General features: G+C 38.6%; 1 non-coding gene across 1 annotated transcript; it reads left to right on the top strand.

The window, feature by feature from the left end:
• The first annotated feature begins 4,958 nt into the window (after positions 1-4,958).
• On the top strand, positions 4,959-5,066 carry LOC112745221 (small nucleolar RNA R71). Its single transcript, XR_003173159.1, has one exon. It is a non-coding gene; the product is annotated as a small nucleolar RNA R71 (small nucleolar RNA).
• Positions 5,067-9,218: the final 4,152 nt, after the last annotated feature.

Genomic DNA, 9,218 nt, shown 5'->3' with positions numbered 1-9,218 from the left:
AATGGGTTTTTGGCCCATGGTGCACCTCCCAGGGGATGGCTCAGTTCAAATACCAAACTGAGCGCCCAATGTGCTTTGTGTTGCCCAATTTTTGGTGCGCCAGCCCCTTGTTCACGTTGCTCTTCAATAGAGCTCAGTTAGAAAATTGAATTGAGCTCTATGTCTTGCCTTGGGTGTGTCAACTTGTGCGCAAGGCTTGCTCCTTGGCGTGCCAAAAGTGTGGGAAATAGAGGAGAGTAGCGCTCAGTTGGGAAATCCAACTGAGCTCCCATTGTAGCGCCTAGTTGTGGACTTCATGCTTCCAAGTTCGATCCTTGGTGGAAGCAAATTGGTGTTGATTTCCTTGGAAGAGTGGAGAGTAAGGAGTGCTTGTACAAGGAAGCTCTAGATTCGAGCCTTGTTGAGTGAAATGTTGTACCCATTTTTATTTCTAGGAGTAGCGCTCCTTCCTTGCAAGTGAGAGGCTCCCACTTCGAATCTTGGTGAAGCCACTTTGGTCTATTTTTGCTTGTTTTTTGTCCTTAAAGATGCCTTTCATTTGTGCCTCAATTTCATGCCAAATATGAACTATCATATATCATTGGAAAGCTCTGAATGTCAGCTTTCCAACGCAACTGAAAGCACATCAATTGGACGTCTGTAGCTCAAGTTATGGCCCTTTGAAAGAGGCATGGTCATGCTGTGAACACCCAAGTTTAACTTAGCGAAAATTCTTGCTTCCATGCTGAATTTTTCACGATAAAGCTAAGTTCACTTAGTGAACTGAGCTTTGTGAGTGCTGATTGTGAAGCTTCCTTGATTTGGTCATGGGCCACGCTTTTAAAAGCGTGGCCTAAGGCTCCAAAGTGTGCTCCAACTTCAAAGTGTGCCCAAAATTCCTCTTTTCTTCTTTTTAGCTTATTTTGTGCTCTTTTTGCTTATTTTTCTTCTTATTTCCTACAAAGTTTATCAAATCAAAAGATCAAAGAAATATACCATTTAAGCACCAAAGAATGCAATATTTAAGCACTAATCATAAATTTCTTGTATAAAAAAGCATAGAAAACATGACATGATGACATGTCATCAATTACCAAACCTTTGGCAAGGGGAACAAGATTTACAAAATTCAGCAGGGTCTTTAAAAAGAGTAGGCCACCAGAATCCACAGTCTAGAATTTTTCTAGCTGTTCTTTGATGGCCAAAATGTCCTCCACTCTCAGATGAGTGGCAAGCCTCTAAAATGGACTGAAATTCTGATTGAGGCACACACCGTCTAATTACCTGTTCAGCACCACACCTCCATAAATATGGATCATCCCATATATAATATTTGGACTCGCTTTTCAGCTTGTCTCTTTGATGTTTAGTGAAATTTGGAGGAAAAGTGTGGCTAACTAGATAATTAGCTACAGGTGCATACCAAGGAATTATTTCAGATACTGCATGTAAGCTGTCAAATGGGAAAGAATCATTTATAGGAGTGGAGTGATCCTTAATGTGCTCAAGACGACTCAAGTGGTTTGCCACTAGATTCTGGTTACCACTCCTATCCTTAATTTCTAAATCAAATTCTTGCAGCAGCAGTATCCAATGTATTAGCCTTGGTTTGGACTCCTTTTTAGCTAATAAATATTTTAGAGCTACATGGTCTGAGTACACTACTACCATAGTACCAAGTAAGTAGGCTCGGAATTTATCCAGAGCAAAAACAATAACAAGAAGCTCTTTTTCAGTAGTAGTGTAATTAGATTGAGAAGAATCTAAAGTCTTAGACACATAAGCAATTACAAAAGGATCCTTACCTTCGCGCTGAGCCAGCGCCGCTCCCACTGCATGGTTGGAAGCATCACACATAATTTCAAATGGCTGGCTCCAGTCTGGTCCTCTCACAATTGGGGCTTGAGTCAGGGCGATTTTTAGCTTATCGAACGCTTGCATGTAATCCTCACTGAACTCGAACTCAATATCTTTCTGCAGCAATCTGGATAAAGGCAATGCTACCTTACTGAAGTCCTTAATAAATCTCCTGTAAAAACCTGCATGGCCAAGGAACGAACGGACTTCCCTCAGAGAGGAGGGGTAAGGTAAACTAGAAATGACATCCACCTTTGCTGGATCTACAGAAATACCAGTATTAGACACAACATGTCCTAGTACAATTCCTTGTTTTACCATAAAGTGACATTTCTCAAAATTTAACACAAGGTTTGTGCTAACACACCTGTCTAATACTTTAGATAAACTATCCAAGCAAAGGCTAAATAAATTACCATATATGCTAAAATCATCCATAAAAACCTCCATACAGTTCTCAATGAGATCTGAAAAGATACTCATCATACATCTTTGAAAAGTAGCTGGTGCATTACACAAGCCAAAAGGCATTCTTTTATAAGCATACGTTCCAAAAGGACATGTAAAAGTGGTCTTCTCCTGATCTTCAGGAGTTATATGAATTTGAAAATATCCTGTATAACCATCTAAAAAACAATAATGGGATTTACCTGACAGGAGATCAAGCATTTGATCAATGAATGGCGAGGGGTAATGATCCTTGCGAGTGACTTGATTGAGACGCCTATAGTCAATGCAAACTCTCCATGAATTATGCACTCTAGTTGTCAGGAGCTCTTTGTGCTCATTCTTAATTGTTTTGACACCAGACTTCTTGGGCACCACTTGTACTAGACTGACCCATTCACTGTCTGAGATGGGGTAAATGATATCTGCTTCAAATAGCCTGGTCACTTCCTTCTTGACAACTTCTAAGATGGTGGGATTCAATCTTCTTTGAGGCTGACGGATAGGCTTTGCTTCCTCTTCTAAATATATTCTGTGCTCACAAACTTGTGGACTGATGCCTACTATATCCGCAAGCTCCATCCAATTACTTTTTTATGTTTTCTCAGCACATTGAGCAGTTGCTCTTCTTGTTGAGAGGTGAGTTCCTTTGCAATGATAACTGGGAATTTCTTATTATCCTCAAGGTAAGCATACTTGAGGTGTAGAGGAAGGGGCTTTAATTCTAATTTCTGCTCATAGCTAGGCTCTGGATCATTCGGGGCTAGTGATAATGGTAAAGTATCCTTATTGTGTTCAGAAGGTGTCCCCACACTTGGACCTTGCTCCATATGCTTCTCTTCTAGTTCTTCTTGGTGACTTCAGCTACAGTTTCATCAATAATATTGCACTGGAAGATAGAATGACCTTCCGGAGGGTGCTTCATAGGTTCATTTAAACTGAAACTCACTGTTCTGCCGTCTATCTCAAAGTAGTAGGTTCCTGAGAATGCATCTAGCTTGAACTTCGAAGTTTTCAGGAATGGTCGTCCAAGCAGGATTGATGATGGTCTTCCTGAGTCATTAGGGGGCATTTCCAGGATATAGAAGTCAATAGGAAAAGTGAGCCCCTTAATGCTCACTAATACAACTTCAGCAATTCCAACTACTGTAATAATTCTTTTATCTACTAACACAAAATGAGCTGCCGACCTTTTTTAAGAGAGGGAGCCTCAAAGTATCATATATAGACAATGGTATTATACTAACACACGCTCCTAAATCACACATGCAGTCAGAAAATATTACACCTCCTATGGTACAGTTAACCATACATGGACCTGGATCACTACATTTTTCAGGTATACCCCCCATTAAAGCAGATATAGAACTACCTAAAAGAATAGTTTCTAATTCATTAATTTTATCTTTATGTATGCACAAATCTTTTAGAAACTTTGCATATTTAGGTACCTGCTGAATAACATAAAAAAGGGGAACATTTACCTCAACCTTTTTGAATATTTCTATCATTTTGGGATCAAGTTCAATCTGCTTCCTGGATTTCTTTGCAAGGTGTGGAAATGGGATAGAGATGGCGTCCTATACAGCTTTAGCTTCTTTTGGTGCTTCATTCTGTGGTTGAGCTGCTTCTTCTTCAACTATGTCTTGTATGTCCTCTTCCTCTTTAGCATCTTCCACTTCCACTACATCCTCAGTTGGGGCGTGTTCTGGTAGGCTCGGCTATTCATGGTTCTTCTCTTGCAGTGTGGTTTCAGACCTCAAAGTGATGGCATTGATGCCGCCTTTGGGATTAGGTAGGGGTTGAGAAGAAATTCCACTGGAGATTAAAGGTTGGTTAATGGGATTAGGTAGTGAATCTATCTTGGAGGCGAGAGCTTGTAAAGTGGCATTCATACCATTTAAAGTAGGGTTTAGCTGTGTCTGCATATCTTGTTGTCCTTGTGCAAGAGATCGAAACATCTCGTCATTTGATGAGGAATTAGGATAGGTGATCTGGGGAACTTGTTGTTGGTTATGCTGGGATCCTTGAGATTGTCTCAGGTGAGGTGCTTTGTAAGGTTGATTCTAATTCTGCTGTCTGTTGTTGTTATTCCACCTCTGGTTTCCATTGTTATCTCTGCCTCCTTTGTTATAGTTGTCCCTCCAACTTTGGTTGGAGTTGTCTTGCCATCCTTGGTTATAGTTTCCAACTTGGTTGTAGTTGCCACCTTGTTGATTGTATCCTTGATTTGGGCGGTCATAGAAGTTCTGAGTGGCTGCCACAGTGTTGTCTTCCTGTTGGAGCTGCAGACATTCATCAGTATAATGACTATAATCAGCACTGATCCCGCATACTCTTTGTGGAACCAACTGTTGGCTTTGTTGTGGTGGGGGAGGCTGAGCTTTATGTGTTTGTTGTTGATTTTACTGCATCTGTTTCAGTAGGTTGGTTATTTCACATATACTCTGGGTAAGGGCAGTAGTTTCAACGCTAGAGGAGATCTCTACAATAGCTTTTGAGTGGCTGCACCTCGGCCTGTGATTCCTAGTGGACTCAGCTAAGTTGCTGATCAGTTGCCATGCTTTATCTGTAGTCCTGTACTTTTTCATAGAACTATTACTAGCACTATCCAGTGTAGTCTTATCCTGGGGGTTCATGCCTTAAGTGAAGTAGATGATCAATACTAGTCTATCAATCATGTGATGGGGGCATGCGTCTAGAAGATTCTTAAAACGCTCCCAGTACTCATAGAGAGTTTCGGATTCACATTGAAAAATACAGGAGATTTCTTTTCTCAGTCTATCTGTGACTTCAGATGGAAAGTATTTTTCCAAAAATTCTCTCCTGAGCATATCCCAGTTGGTAACAGTCGCTTCAGGTTGGGAGTAGTACCACTCCCTTGCTTTTCCTTCAAGAGAAAACGGGAAGGCAGTTAACAGAATAGAAGTTTCATCTGCACCATTGCGCCTAACAGTAGAACAAGCTGTCTGGAAATCTCTAAGGTGCTTAATAGGCTCTTGAGTAGGTAAGCCATGAAACGTGGGCATCAAGTTGATTAGTGCAGTCTTTAGTTCAAAATCTGCAGCTAGAGTTAGGTGATGCACTTGGTACGGCTGTAGTGTAAAATCTGGGACTCCAGCTTCCTGGAGAGTAATCCTCTTAGGTGCTGCCATGTTACCTGCATTGGAATTAACTGAATCAGTAGTAAAGGAGCTTGTCTCGCTCTCAGATGGCGGTTCAAATTCACCCTCAGATGAGACTGGTGAATCGATAACAATCACTTCACCACCCTCAGAGGCTAACCTGCGTCGAGCTCGCCTAATACGTGAAAGAGTTCTTTCAATTTCAGGATCAAAAGCGACTAAGCTCGGATCAGGCAATGAACACGTCATTCAATGAAAAGTGGCTTTCTTAGTTTTGGAGTTGAATTGATATTTGAAAATGAATTTATACTAAAAAAGGTTAAAATTGGAAGTGGTTTGATGTTGAACCTGATTTGATACCAGATTTGGTTTAAAAATTGGAAAGGATTTGATATTTGACCATTTTTTTATATTGAAAATGGTTGAGAATGGCTTGGGAAATGTGGTTTTTATGGAACTCGTAAGGGTGGCAAAGTCCGAGTTTTAGAGGAGATGCTGTCGAAGTTTTTATAAAAAGTGGAGGCTTTGTTTGAAATAGTTATTTAGAAAGATTTGGATTTAAAGGTTATATGATTTGATTTTGAGTTATTAAGAAAATGATTATGTTCTGAGTTTGATTTATTTAGAAAATGATGAAGTATGTTTTGAGTTTGGATTATTGATGAATGAAATGGGAGGTGTGATGAGGAGGAGTGTGATAATAAGGAATGATGATGATTGATTTTGAATGAAGGATGATGATGATATATAACCGACAAATGAGACTCATTGGCAATAGGGCAGACATGCATCATATGCACCTATGTGACATTGTTTGGGTGTGCATATTGTACTTGGTGTATGTGAATATTTTTATTGAATTGTTAATTGCCAAACTTGCTGTAATTGCTCTTGATTGTGTTTGAACCTTATTTCTTGTATTTGTGACTAATTGGTTGGATTGTGATGAATTGGGTGTTGATTGAGTTGCTTGGGCCGGGGGCCATGATTGATTATGTGATGGGCTGAAGGCCATGTTTGGTTTCTGATTGAAGTTTAGTTAAGCATGAAAAATTAAGATGGTTCAGCATAGACTTATGAACCCATACTTAGAACAGGTTGGTCATTCATCCAGTCTAGAAAACTTTTAAGTTTTTTCTTATAAGACAAGCGATGATCACTGTGCTTGAAAACGGTTTTCTTTTTAAATATGTACATATGACAATTCTAAAAATCTGTGGTCAGACCATGTGGTTAGGTTCTCACCCCCTACAACTTTTATCTTTTCAGGAATCGAATGAAGAAGCATACGAAGAGTTTAATTGCATTTTGCTTATATGATATTCTTATATTAGTTTAGTTATTATTTATTTATCCCTCGCCATTAATATTGTGTCTTGTAAAGAGGGTTAGGAGTCGTTATGGTTATGTTTTTAAGTTATTCTATAAAGAACTTAGTTATTGAGTGAGTGTGTGTGTGTGTGTGTGTGTGTGTGTGTGTGTGTGTATGTGTGTGTGTGTGTGTATATATATGCCCATGGGGAACATGGGGAGTTAAAGTACCCGGTCACATCTTGCAACAGAGGGTCAACAGTGCATCGAATCTCAGCCTGGAGCAAGTGGCGACAAGTCATTGCTTTCACCCAGAAAAACTCATGTCTCAGATAATTTCAAATACATAAATCATGTGACTATTCAATCATATTTCATCAATGTAAACATCATTCTCAATTATGTCTCATTCATAATTTCAATACCTCATTAAGTCAATTATACATTTCTCAAATCTCTTCCGATGCTAAAACTAGCTCCATCAACACACTTACTCATATTGTGTAGCCTTAAACTTAGCCTTCGGACCTTAAACATAGTTTTTAGAGGTTTGGAAAAACTAGAGAAATGGTTGATAGTTCAAAAATTGTGAATTTTCAACAAAATAGTGGTTTTGGAGGGTCACAAGCTTGTCGGGAAGGTCGAAGAGTTACAAAATAGAGTTTTAGTATAAAATAGGACATCGTGCATACGCATGGTACTGTGTGTATGCACACACCAAACGAAATTCTCCTCATGTGCGGACGCATTATAGTGTGCATACGCACAACTTGCAAAATTCCAAGGGTGTGCATATGCATACCCCTCGTGCGTATGCACGACTCTCACCAACACCCTAGTCTGTGCGTGTGCACGCACACCAGAAATCCTGGTTTTCTGCAAAATTGTGTTTTTAAACCCAAACTTCAAGCACATATAACATTTTTGTCAAAAATCATTTTTAGTTCGTTCTTTGAACGTCATAAACTACTCATACTTAATTTTTATTTAAGACAAGTTTCACTAAATTTGAGGGTCCAAAGGCCAAGTTACAGCACGTCAAAGTTTGTTAGAAATTGTGTTTTACCAAAACCCAAACCTCAAGTTTTTACCAAAGTTTCCAATCCAAACCAACCAAATTCATAACCAACTCAACATAAATTAATAACTACATAATATCACACACTTCCATTAACTCCATAATATACCAACATTCAAAACCATACAATCTATTCAACAAATCCATATAAATTTTCCTCCAAATTCAACAACAAATCATCAACCCATTTTCTATATATATACACATATCATAACTTCTCATACAACCTAACTAATTCATGTCAATTCAACAATAACCATACCACATTTATTTCAACATTTATGCCCCATATTCACTAAACATGCACCATACACTCAATTCAACTTATCCTACATTCAACTAGCCTAAGTTCTCATGTAACATTATACATTAACTATGAAAAACCAAAACCATACCTTGGCTGATTCTTTCCTAAACAGAAAACACCTCGAAATGCCCCCTTCCACAAGTTCCAGGCCTCTAACTCCTTACCAAGTGAAATTCCAGTTTCCAAGGCTCAAATCAAGCACCCAACATCCAACAATTTAATTCCAATTCATACAATTTAATCTAATACCACACAATTTTACTATAATCGACATAGGGTTACCAATTTCAACAATTTACAAGGGTTTAATAGTTTTCTTACCTTACCCACAGATAAATTGGACAAGACCTAACAATTTTCTCAAGCTAGGTTGATCCTAAAACATCAAAACACCACAATCCTCAATACCCACAAACCAAATTTTCAAAATTGAACAGGGGAAGGATGAGCAAGAAAATGAAATTCTCTTACCAATTTGTTCAAATGGTTTTGAAAAGCTCGACGCGCTGGTCACGTGGCTGCAAACAGTGCGGCGATCGGAGCTTCGAATTGGAAGTTAGAAGAATTTGAAAGTGGTGGTGATTTGGGGGTTAGGGTTCTCCCTTCAATCTCTCTTCATTAAGCGTGATTCCATTTCTTGAAGGGAAGAGGGCTAAATGTTAAATTTTATATGTTGGGCCTTTGACCCGATTTGAATCCGGTTTAACCGGTTCGGTCTGATTTTAGGCCAAAATCTGTAAAATTAGTGTCAAAATTCATATTTTAAATATTTCTACTCTTCTAGATTATAAAATTTTGATTTCCTAATTTTTTAAATAATAATTAATTTGTTAACTATTTATTCATTAATTTCCGGGGGTTTATAGATAGGTCCCTCAAAAAGTAACTTCTAAGGCAGATAAGTCTCCAAAAAATACATTATCAGATAAACTAGTTCCCCTTCTGAAGCCCTTCCTTAGAGATGAATCTATCCTTCAAAAGCAACATCATTTATGCTAAGTGTAAATGACATCGTTATTGCTACGTTGAACAGGGACTAAATTATCCTGAACGTAACAAGTGTCACTTTAACGGTCACGTACGACAGTTAACGGCCACATATGAATGCTTTGTT

Source organism: Arachis hypogaea, chromosome 14 (genome assembly GCF_003086295.3).
Source record: "Arachis hypogaea cultivar Tifrunner chromosome 14, arahy.Tifrunner.gnm2.J5K5, whole genome shotgun sequence".
NCBI classification, from domain to species: Eukaryota; Viridiplantae; Streptophyta; class Magnoliopsida; order Fabales; family Fabaceae; genus Arachis; species Arachis hypogaea.
Note: the sequence above shows the minus strand (reverse complement) of the source record. Positions and strands in the feature narration are given on the sequence as shown.